Genomic DNA, 12,810 nt, shown 5'->3' with positions numbered 1-12,810 from the left:
AGCATGGGGATGGGAGATGGGGACAGAAGGAGAGGGAGAAAGAAACCCAAGCAGACTCCACACTGAGCAAGCAGCCCCATGCTGGGCTCGATCTCATGACCCTGAGATCATGACCTGAGTGGAAACCAAGAGTCAGATGCTTAGCTGACTGAGCCACCCAGGCATCCCCATAGTTGTATTTAATAAATATATGTTGTCAAATGAAATTGCCCCTTTGTTTGGTATCTCAAAGATTTTTATACTCCAGGCAACACACTTTAAAAAGATTTGAGATGGGTGAGGGTAAGATAAAGAGCCTTTCTTTTGTAGAGTGGGAGAAGAGCACTAGGAAAAGGAGCAGTAGGAGAGGAGAAAAAAACAGAGCCCACAGGATCCTAAGGCAGGTCTGTTTTAGAAAATCACCAAAGAGGACACTGAGGATACAGAATCAATTCTCACATTTCAATGCCCAAGTATCCCTCTACAAAGTCTTTATCTACTCCCTGGGATGTACAGCCCCCAGTCTGAAGATCCCTGGGCTTCATTACATTAATCCAAGATGTAATGCTATCATTTTTAAAAGAGAGAAGTGGGTGTGTCGGCATCAGGAAGAATAAGGAAAAAAAGTTTCTTTGAATTGTAATCATTCCAGGCTGGAAACTTCTCCATCCGGGATCAACCCAAAAAGAAATGTTGGAAACGAAATATATGCTTTAACTAATTCCACAGGAGAAAAACTTGGCAGGCACGTATGTGGAAGGATGTGGTGATCTCACCTATCATCACATCAAACATCCGAGAAGCCAACATCAGTGCAAATTGAAATTATATTAGCTCTCAAAGTAAAGATACTTAGACACACCCACACACAAAGCTTAGGAGCCACACACCCATTCATTCAAATATTTATGGAATGGCTACACTGTTCCAGGAGCAGTGATAGGTGTTGGAATGTAGCAATAAGTCAAGCACAGATGACCCCGCCATGGTGGAGCCTAGACTCGACGGCAGCATGGCCCATGTTCCAGGCGTTGTGCTACAATTTATTCTCAATAAATCACTTTCAGAAACAACAACAAAAAAACAACCCTCGTGATTTGCATCGGAGAGGAAGATCCAGTATAAAAGAGGAAAAGTTTCCTACTAGTTCCTGTTTTTTCCTAGTCAAGTTGTATTCAAGTTTTTCAAAGTAAGTTAACCACTGTTCATGTTATGGTGAAGCGCCTCCGATAATTTCAAATTCACCACTTGGAAGTTAGAGAGGTGAACTAAATTCCATAAAGGGTTTTCACAGGGTACAGATAAACCCCGGTCAACGGTTAACATCACATGGTTTAACAGCCCGAGATGGTCTTGCTTAACCATCCTCTTCTGATCCCCAGACACAACACCAGGATACCCTAACAAGCCAGTTGCAATGGCCTTTCAAAAGCTGCATTAGCGGTCTTCCCTCTCCCCTAGCGCGTGCACACGCAAACACATGCACAGACACCTCACACACTTTGCCTTCCTCCCTCTCTCCCTCTCTTTCTCACTCAGCTTAGAAAGAGTGAAAAAAACCTGAAGGCGTGTTTTCCATAGCACTTCAGCTCATGGTAATAACTTCAATATAAATGTTGACTCACAAGGAAACAGTAGCCAACTGGAATTGTAGCATAAGAAATGAAATACAAAGCAAGACCTTATCTGCAGATACCAGTTCTCTGCTGTGCTGCTGCAAGGTTTTATTCTCCCTGCTGAAACAGAACACATCTTTTTGACAGCATGCAGCACCACCAGGAAAGCAATTCTAAAGTTTCCCCAGCAAAGGATGCCATTTCCACCAACGAAAAGGAAGCCAGGTCCAGCCCTAGAAGATGTGTCCAACACGAGTCTCCTCCCAAGTGCATGAGTGAAAGAGCACCTCCAGCCTCCTGTCTTCCATGAGCCTCTTTCATCACTGTCTGCGGTGACCCACATGCTTTCCTACAGACCCCCTCCCCCCAAGCAAGGGTTATGTGTAACTGAACCTTTAAGCGGAGACATATGATGATTTTAAACTTTGATTAGGAGCTGTTGAAGATAATTGTCTCTTCCTGCTTCATCTTCAAGCAAGAGCTCCCCTTCTTTAATTTGATCACAAGTGGTTTCCTTTTAAAAGGACTATTCGACTTTAGGAAAACCCACAAGGAACTGAGAATATTTGCACACCGTAGAGAATGGGTATTCGGCTGCTAACATACTTCATTATTGTCTCATCTCTACCCTTTTCTTCCACCATTGAAGAAAAAGAGAAAAGAAAAAGAAAATGTAGTAGAAATCTCAAATCTTATCATCCTCTTGAATCAGCCAGCTCTTGTTCAGAAAGAGAAGAAAAAGGTGGGGGTTGGGGGGGGGGACAAAGATGCCAGAAGGAGGGTTAACTACTCAGTCCTCCCAACCCCCTAAGAAAAGGTCACTCACAGATTAAACACTGAGGAGCACAAGCCTTGGGATAGGTCCAGGCTCAGACTCAGCCCCTCCTGTTTCAGTGAGAAGAGGTAGCTTTACTTCGCTTGTCAAACCTCAGTTTTAGCCATAAGATAAAGGTGTGAGGAAAATGCCCAACACTCAGTGAAGTGTTCAGTCAATGGTGGTAGAAACGGTCCTAAAAACAGTTATCACAGTTACAGGAAATTTCATCGACGATATACCAGGTACCAGGCACCGAGAATTTTAATCTGCTCCACAGTTCTGTGAGGTAAAGCTCATCATCCCTGTTTCAATGCCTAGAAAGGAAGAAAGATGTTAACTCACTTGCCCAGAGCCACATGGCTACTAGAAATGAAGCCTGCACTGGAATTCTAGCGGCCAGGCTTGGAGTCACACAGCCCGTGAGACCTCTCTGCAGAGACAGATGCGCTAGAATCTAAGCCATCCAGCGAGGCAGCCGCTGGCCCCGCGTAGTTGCTGAGGCTTCAAATGTGGCTAGTGTGACGGAGCCATTGTTTTATTACATCGTCATTAATCTAAATGCAAATAGCCACGTGTGGTTAGTTGCTGTGGGATTTTTAAAAAAATTTTTAAAAATTTATTTGACAGAGAGAGAGAGAGAGATCACAAGTAGGCAGAGAGGTAGGCAGAGAAAGAGGGGGAAGCAGGCTCCCCACTGAGCAGAGAGCCTGATACAAAGCTCGATCCCAGGACCCTGAGATCATGACCTGAGCCGAAGGCAGAGGCTTTAACCCACTGAGCCATCCAGGCACCCCAGTTGCTATGGGATTGATTGGCCCCACTCAAAAGGCTATACTGTCTGCTACAGAGACAGACGCCTCCGGGGTGGGCATGAGGCTTCCAGAAAGAAGTAATAAAATAGGGATTAATTTATTTATACATGTGGCTGTCATGTAGGAGAGGAGTATTATCTCATTACTGAGTAATGCACTATTGCCAGGGTCGCATTCTATCTGACTTCTTCCCCTGTGGCAAACTTACTCTTTTTTTTTTAATTACAAAAGTATTACCCTGAGTTAAAAAGTCAAACAATAGAAAGTATATAACCTGTTAAGTGAAAGTTCCTCTTTTCCACCAACCCCATCCGAATCCCCTTCAGATCAGAACTCACGAATTCTGTTTTGGGTATTTGTGTACATGAGTGCACATAAAAGGATCAGAATGGGATCAAACCCCCTTTACGGTTCTACAGTTCCTTTAGTAAATCCATATCTCACATCCTTCCCTGTTGATTATATAGATATCTATAACTATACTAAAATATATAACTATACTAAATATAATAATAATATAATAATATAACTATAATAAGCTATAACTATAATATAACTATACTAAAATAGATAACTATTTTACTCTATGGCTGTGCCATCCCATAGTGTTGGATCCTCTACTGATGGGCAGTTTGGTTAATTCTAAATGTTTGCCTTTAAAAATATACTACAGTGAGTGTACAATCGTCAGGGAGTTGCAGCTTTAGGAGACGGCGCCCTAAAAGTGGGCCAGCAGACACTTCCCTTGCCCTACCCAAAAGACACTCTGCCCCCATCTCTTTGCTAACGGCATTGGTTTGGTTCTGGGTCCCCCTCAATGCCTTCTGACTCAAATGAAGCTCTGGTTGGTCTAGCCAGTCACGTGGTCCCATTCCCATTGGCAGTCATCGGTGAATGCCCGGGCATCCAATTCCATTCTGGAGCAGGAAGAGGCTGGCGGCCTTGAGAATATAAGGGGCTCGGGGACATTCTTCTGTTACATCTGGAGTTGCCGCAACCTGTCCACCGACAGGAGAGGACCTAGCCTGGACATGAGGCAAAGAAACCAAGGAGGGTAGAGGGGAAACCTGCATCCTTCATGCACAGCAGAGATGCTCAGTTAACCAGCCCCCAAGCCTCCCTCCCTCTGGACTTCTTCTAAAGTGTGAGAAGTAGTTTTTCATTTCAGCCGGGTGAGTTTGGGTTTATATTACTTCGAGTCAAAACTATTCTAACCAATACAAATGCAGTTGCTGGCTGAAAGGGTATGCATGGGTTTGCTTCCAATAAGCATCCTTAAGTCATTTCTACTTGACCTTTCCATAGCATGAATGCAGAAAGGATCTCAGTGGCTTCATGTGTCTTCTATCCTCTGGAACAGGGTGCGGCTTTGCTGCTACATTTGTCCAAGCGTATTTGAACAGCTTTTCCATCAGTATCCCCTGCCTCCTGATGCATGCAGATGATTCGGTAGTAAATGTAATATCAGAAATCTGGCCAGACTAAAGAAGGGCATCTTCCAAAGCTGTGCTTCCTAGCCTCTTCCTATGTTACATAGTAAATGGTAATAGTTTAAGGGCACATTGGGGTAAATGCATAACGATACCATACTTGAGGCTAAGGGTTTCAAGCCTAAGGGTTCCAACTGCCTTAGGGTTTGCCTGCCTGAGAGCGAAGGAGAACAATACTTTGGCTCACCTGAAACCCATTCATGGAACGTAAGTGCTTTTCTAGACCTTCGTCAGATTCCACTGATTCTGAGCAACCTATTTTTCCACATTTGAAGATCTCTGATATTAGGATGCATCTTACAGTGAATCATACCTTATAAATGCTGTCAGCCAGGCAGCAGGGATCGTCTTCCTGACATTTTCTACCTTTGCGTGAATTCGATCTGAAAGTCTTCTGTTGGCGCCTTCTGATAAGGTCAGGAAAGTCCCAACATCATGGAGAGTTATTGCTTAACAGGTATGGAGTTTCAGTTTGGGACGATGAAAAACTGCTAGAGATGGAGGCTGGTGATAGGTCGCACAACAGTGTGAGCGTATTTGATGCTACTGAAGTGTATACTCAAAACTGGTTAAAATGGTAAATTTCACTTCTGTGTATTTTGCAACAAATTTTTAAAAGGCCCAGCAGCAGCCCGGCAGGGTGTCAGCGGCTTAGATGCAGAGACGGTCATGGGGCACGCTTCTAAGAAACACTGTATCTTGACATCTGCTCCTGTTGGCGCAGGGGATCATGCTGAGTGGAAAAAACTAGACATTGGGGATCCTGAACATGAGGTTGGTGGCATACTTCAAGCAATCATTTTTCTGAGAGTTTTCTTTCGTGTCTATACACAAGTGACAGGAGGCAAAAACAAACAAATAAACAAGAAAAAAAAAAACCCAACTGTGTTCTGGCAATTCCCTATTTGACCCTCCAGATGTACTCTCTACCTTTTGCTACCCACTGGGGGCTGACCTCTAGGGACTGTGGTGGCCAGGGCCCTTGCGTCTGGCTTCCCGTTGGGGTCAGCCAATGGGAAGCAATGGCCGGAGCCTGGAGAGAGAGGAGAAAGGTCAGGGTGCTCACTCCCCTGGCTCCTTCCCTGCTGGACAGTGGGTTAGACATGACTGCATTCCTCTGCCAAAGGCCACAGCTCCTGCCAGGGACCATATTCTACACCCCACCCCCCATCAACTCCCTCTAGGATCCTCGTGTACCACTTACAGCCTGAAGTGATACCTGCTTCCCACGGTCACCAGCCCCTGAGGGCCTTCACCCCTCCCTGTTCCCATACTTTGCAAATATTCTTCTCATCAAACCCTCTTTAGTGCTCCCACCTTGTTAAGGGTGCTCTGTTTCCTGCTGGGGTTCTGACTCATTTTTAAAAATCTATATCCAAGTAAATCGAAGAGAGAGCTTCTCAAAAAATGAAAAACTAAGTAGATACATAAGAACTGTGCCATAGTCTCATGAGCAGCATTTTTTTTTTCTTTCCTGGTGGAACACAAATAATGATGCATCTCACAACCGTCGACTTCTCAGATTTGATGAACTAGGGTAAAATCTCCAAAATGCCACAGAGGGTTAAAAAGATGTTTTCAATATTACACTCCTAGAATTAACTTGGGATCGTAGCCAAGCAAGTTTAATATTTCGAAATATCATACACGACGTAGCTTAGTGCCAATTTTATTCCCCGGGTGAGTACCGGCAGCAGTATGTAAGGGCCTCGGGAGCAGGCTGTCTTGAAGTTCTTCTGGGTTGCCCCAGGCCAGCTGGTCTGAGCCCCTCCTCACCTCTCCTGTGCATCCCATGGGCCTTCGTGGTCTCTCCCCGTAGGACTCCGATAGCTTCTAAACTTGCTAGTCCATCTCCAAATAATCCACTCTTTCTTTTGCTGCCAGAACACATTTTCTCAAAAAGCAGAGCTGATCAGGCCATTTCCCTGCTTAAGATCCCCTTTAGTTGCTTCGCTTGGTTGTCAGGATAAAGTTCAAATTTTTAAACACACCACACAAGGCCCCTCATGGTCTACCCCTGCCAATCTCCTTAGTCTCATTTCCTGTCGCTGTCTTACACATGATGTTTCTGCCTGCCACACGTGAGGACTTGCCGAGTCCCAAACGTGTCTTGCTGTTGCATGTTTCTAGGAGTCTGTTTTTGCTGTTCCTTTGAACTAGAATGCCCTCTCTGCCCTTCATTCCGCTATCTTTGTTCATCCTTCCATATTGAGCTCAGTTATCACCTCCTCTGGGAAGCCCTCCTGGAGATTCTGGCTTGAGTTAGCAGTAGTTCCCAGCACCCCCATGCACTTCCCACTGCCCAAAACTGCTTACATCACAGGCGCTCACATGGTAGGAACTCAAAGTCTGTGGAATGAATGCATTAATGCAATTCAGTTGTTTTCTGTTTCTATTGCATTTCTCATACCATATCAACCAGGACGTTTATTAAAGAAACTGCTGGGTTTTTTTTCCTCTCAGCATTCAATTCTGCCCAGTGGCAAAAGTGACCAACAGACTCAAAATCGTAAATTAATCCCCAAAGCAGTGCTATCTCAGGGCTCTGTAAACCAACCACACATGCTAAAGACAGACCCAGGATCTGCACTGAGATAATTCCTAATCACGTTCAGTGCTTTTAACTTTAAACCTAGACTCCCAGGCTTTGAACTCTGCTGTATGTAACCTGTTGAACAACTGAATGATACCCGTACAGCATAGCTGCCGGGATCACAGACGGATCCAGACTGCCTGGGTCTGTACCTCGCTTTGGCTATTGACTAGCTGTGTGCCTTGGGCAAGTTATTTAAACTCTTTACTCCTCAGTTTTCTTATCTGTATGATGGGAATGATATTAACAGTACTAACCTCAGAGTAAGTGACTTAACATATGCAAATGATTCTAACAGTGTTTGGCACAAATTAAGTACTGTTAAACCACCAGCTATTTTTTGTATTTTCCTATTAAATGGCAAAAAGAGAGGCACAGCTGAGGAGCCAATCAGTCATTTCAGGAGTGGCTTTTTGCTGTAGTGAAGCCACTCTTAGCTCTCCTAGTGCCCATTTAATAAATTCACAGACCAGAATCATGAGACCTGGGTCCTCGATGGGGTCTGTAGACGAGACATCATCTTCCTTCCATCTGCTTCCTCCAAGGCTCCCAAAGTGACAGATTTTTATTCCTTACATGTCACAGATAGCAGTGTGAACAAGGAGTTCTGCCTTTTTCTTTTCCTGCCCACAGCTTTTGTATTTGTAAGGTTTCTCTGTGTCTGTAGTGATTATCCTATGAAAGCTCCCTGTGTGTACTGCCCACGAGTAAGAAAAATTTGAGTCAAATAACAAGAGTTTAGCAAAAAAGTAGTTCCTGAAATCACATGCGGACTAGACAGTGAACTCCCCTGGTTCCTGGGGGTCACAAGAAATACATGCCCACCCGCCCTCAAACCCCACTATTTGAAGGACATTTGAGAGCACAGGGGGCTCTTTGGAAGAAACACTCTTAGAGATGCAAGGTTCCTAGAATCCTAGAATTTTGCTGCTGGAAATTGGGATTAGACAGTACATATACAAGGAAAGTGTCAGTGATCTAATGATGCACTTCCCCAGCTCTTCGTGGAAGATTTTCTAGCATCCCCCACATTTCCCAACCTTTGCACTTGGGGGAAACACGTTCTTTTAAAAAAAAGTGGAAGGCCACCAACATGTAGTGATACATAGGCTTTCCAATATGCCTATCATTTGGTTTACTCACTTCAAATGTTGAAAATAAAGACAGGAGGGCCCAGGCCATGCAAAGTAGGCTGCTGGGGATGGTGTCCTTTGGGCTGGCCACCCCGCCTCTAAGAGCATCTTGCCTCCCCAGTGTGCTGTTCCCCCTTTCCTGGCATGCTTTCTGCTCTTCTAATTTTATATTTTTATTGTCTCCCTCCAGCACGAGAATGACCTCTAAAAGGACCACGAATTTGGCTTACTTTGCTCACTGCTACATTGGTAGCATCTAGAACACCACCTGATATTCAGGATGTGACAATACACAGGTTGCAGAATGACTGTGGGTAAGGCAGGGTTTACAAGCAGCACCCCTAGACCACCAGTTGTCCTACTTCCTACTCCATCATCATCAGTGCAAGGTAAGCCTGAGCCTTCTTATCTAGTCAGTCCTCTTCCTCACCAGTAGCCACAGGTGAGAGACAAAGCAGATTTCTAAGCAAAGCGTTTAAGCATCAAGTCAAACCAGCCATCATCATGTCAGGAACTCAAAACCTTACCCTTCTTTGGAGGAGACACTGGCTTCCTCTCTTTAGTTGGAGGACTGCTCTCCCCATCAACCACTCCTCCCCATACCCTCGATGATCCACACGCATCCTCTTACAAAGTTGGTTTTACGTTTTGTTGGAGGTTGGAATTTTCAGAATATCTCACGGACACATTTAGCCACAAAAATCAGTGGAAAGAATCCTTTTCACAAGTAAGCATATCCACCTCTCAAATGAATACAAGCACATGAATTTGAATCACTTTATTTTACTGCACAAACATAATTCTTCTATCTTTTGGGCAAAGGATTGAAGAACTGAGGCAAAAACAGACAGAAAGGCGGGAGACTGGTTCCCAGGCGCGGAAAAGTGTAGGGGCTGCTTTAGCATCAGGACACAGCATTCCTATAAAAAGCAACTGCTAAGTCCCACCATTAAGCTCTACTATCAGGCAACTGATTATTGCCCCCCGCCATGGATAACTCCCCCTCCCATGGATAGGCCAGCTGAAATATAACCAAGTAAAAAGTGGCTTTTTCAAAACAAGAGCCATTTTTCTTAAATGTTTGTGTCTCAGGGTCACACACAGGCAACCCCAAGGATTCTGAGGCATCCCACAAACTGTATCAACTGGGAGTCACCCCTTCACTTGACTGTCAGCAACATGGCACAGGAACCAATCCCCTTTTGCTCACCACCTTGTGCCTACCACCCAGCAGGCACTCCATGAATATTTGCTGGATAGATGCCTTTACTAATAAGGGAGTTTTTGTGATTCCTTGGATCAATCAGCTCCCGCCAAGAGCTCAAAAAAAAAAAAAAAATCAAAATATTGCAATGTTAATGGAACAAGACTAAAATCCGGTGCCAGTCACTGGCCCATGGCACAGAGGAGGCTATTGATAGGAATTCACCAACCAAAACCCACATTCCAGCAGGGATGCGAAGAGCAGCGTCTCTGTGTAAAATATCTCTACCACCCCAGAATGTAAATACCGCCACCCCCCCCCAAAGTCCTTCAAAATGCTTTCTTGGCAAAAGTGCTTCCTTTCAATTAATAAAGTCTATTTAAAAAAAATACAAGTATATTAGACCTAAATCAGAAGCAAAATTAAGAACAGACCACCAAACTCCGTCCTTGCAGGATCTCATTTATCTAGCAGGCCACTTGAGTAAAAGACCATTATCCATGGTTTTTGTACAAATACATTTCCTTCTTCAAAAGTAGAGAGTTTAAATTCCTGTAAAGCACTGCACACTCACACACCAATTAATAAACCTGTGGCTCTTCCCTCCTCCAGAAAGTGAGGCCGGTCTTTTGAGTACCTTTTAAATCACCTTGCAAAGCCCAAAGTTTTTGTTTTAAACCCCGAAACTCTGTAGTCAGGAGTCCACCCGAGTAAAATGAACTAAGGGAGACCTGGGAGGATTTTGTTCCCATTAATGAGGTTGAACCCGCGGCTTTGAAAAGGGCTGCCAAGTTCCTGAGCAACACTCGGACCCCTCTCTGGCCTCGCCCCTCCCCCAGGGGAAAGGCGCAGCGACGTGGCCACCCGGGCTACCCTGCCCAGCGTCCGAAAATCTAGCGGCGATGGTGGTGGCGACCACAGTCTCTAGAGACAAAGTTCTGTAGTGCACTGACTTCTATCATATTCAGAGTCGGAGTGTCTCAGAACTTTGCCTCAAAAGACCAAAGAAGCTGTCTTCCTCCAGAAGTTTCCTCCCGCAGGTGTGCTTCCCCCACCCCCCACTAAGACAAAGAAGAGTAACTCGTTAAAAGCAATTTAGCTCAGGATGCGACCGATAATGGAACGGGTCATTAATTATGGAAAGTTACTGCCGCAGTCAGCAGGAGCAAATGCCCAACAGAAATGGTGTTTTAACAGCCCGGTTCGACAAATTCTGGTTGCAATGTCACAGCAAACAGGCTGCAGTAATCACACACCCGCCCCCTCCTTCCCACCCATCCCAGATTAGAACTCATTCCTGGTCGAACCCCACCTCCTCCTCGGTCCTGCTATTTAAACTTTTGCCAGCGGCTAACTCAACTTCATCCAACTTGTGGCAACTTTTTTACCTTCCCATCCGGAAAGTTGGTGGGGGAGGGGACCGCAAGAGGACGATTTCTCGGAGCTGAAAAGAGTTAACGGGGGGCGAATACAAGCCCGGGAAATGCCCCACAGATGGCATGTCCAGGAAAGCAAGCGTTTGCGGGGCCGCCACAGCGTCTCCCCTCCCACTTTATTCCCGGTCTTCCCGTAGCCCGCGCCCAGCCCCAGAATTCGCGTCTATGCAGTCTTCTCCCCTCCGCTACACCCATCCACTCTTTGGGATTCTCTCTGTCCCATTAGGCAGAAAGATTCCCATGGAACCCGTCTGCACACACCTTTCCCCTTGCACACAGCCCCCCGTTCGTAGCCCCAGCCCTGCACCCCCTGCCCCTGCAGTAGAGACCACTCTCCTTCCCCACCCCAACAGCCCCCTCCCCCTACGTACCGCACCCAACAGCTGTTGCACCCGTGCAACAGGTCTGGAAAGTGTCTTCCCCCCCTCCCCCCCCCCCCCCCTCCCCCCGCCCCCAGAGCCCCCCCCCCCCCCCCCCCCCCCCCCCGAAACCTCCGGCCACTGTCCCTTCCACTACGTCCCCCCAGAGCCAAGGCCGGAGGTGCAGTGGGCTGCGTCCCCTGGGCCGGGTTGCACAGGAGGCTGGCAAAGTGCGGGCTCCCAGAGGCGCCTGGGGCTGGGGCGGGTGGTCGCGCTCCGTCCGAAGGAGGCCGGGGTGCCCTCCCCTGTGGACCTTCCGCGCCCGCCGCAAGCTCCCCAGCTTGGCACTCCAGCGCCGGCCGCCAGGCATTCCGGGCAGGCTCCCCCCTTCGCGCTCCGCTCCGCTCCCTTCCATCTTGACTTTTGCCGACGTGGAAATTTTGGGTTTGGAGACGACCTGCGCTCTTATTGGCTGCCGGCGGGCGGGGTCGGAGGTCACGGCTGCTCTCGCTATTCCGCGCCAAGGGGAGCCGCAAAGCGGCTCGTGTCCTGTCAGCAGGTTCCCTCCGCCTCCCCCGGGGTCACGTGCGCCCCGGGCGGGCCCTGGAGCCACCTCCTTATGCAAATAGAGCGGCCGCGCGGCGTTGGGGGCGGGGGCGGGGGCGGGGGCGGGAGTGGGCGGGGCACGGAGGCGGGAGACGGTCCGGGGAGGGGATGCGAGGGGCGGGGCCGTCCAGGTAGCCACCTGGCTCCGCGTCCTGCCCCGCCCCCCTGACCACCCACCTCCGCTCTCCCGGCGCTCTTGCCTCTGGAAGCAGATTACCCGCCCCAGTTCCCCGGCAGCCTCGGCTGGGTTAAGGATCCCCCGTTTTGCAAGGTGCCTCAGAACGCCCGCTTCCTTTGGAGCCCCTTCCACCAGACCAGACCTGAGCCCAAAGACAGGTTGGGCCCCGGGTCTTTCCTGGGCTAGGGAGGAGGAAGCCGCGACGCTGCTTGCAGGGCAGAGGACGAAATGGAAGCCTCCGAGAGAGGGCAGTTTCCTCCTCTGGCAGTGAGTTAGAACTAGTAGCAAGATTCCTGGTAAGAGAATTCTAGGAGAAAGCAAAATCAAGAATTCATCGGGGCTAAAAGTATTCCCTTTTAATTAACTACCTACCACCACCACCACCCCTAATATAAAGAGGCCAAAATGCAAACTAAAAGTGCCAGTTCTGGGTTTGTTTGTCTTTAAACACGTCTACATAGACTAACCGAAAGGCTGGTCCCCTTTCCACCCCGCCCTCTGCTCAGCACTGGACACCCGGAGTGCAACCTGGGACACGTTCTCCTCCCCACATCTGGGTAGAGGTGTGACTCTGAGGAGCCCCAAAT

The sequence above is a fragment of the Mustela nigripes genome, chromosome 4 (genome assembly GCF_022355385.1).
Source record: "Mustela nigripes isolate SB6536 chromosome 4, MUSNIG.SB6536, whole genome shotgun sequence".
Taxonomy (NCBI): domain Eukaryota; kingdom Metazoa; phylum Chordata; class Mammalia; order Carnivora; family Mustelidae; genus Mustela; species Mustela nigripes.
Note: the sequence above shows the minus strand (reverse complement) of the source record.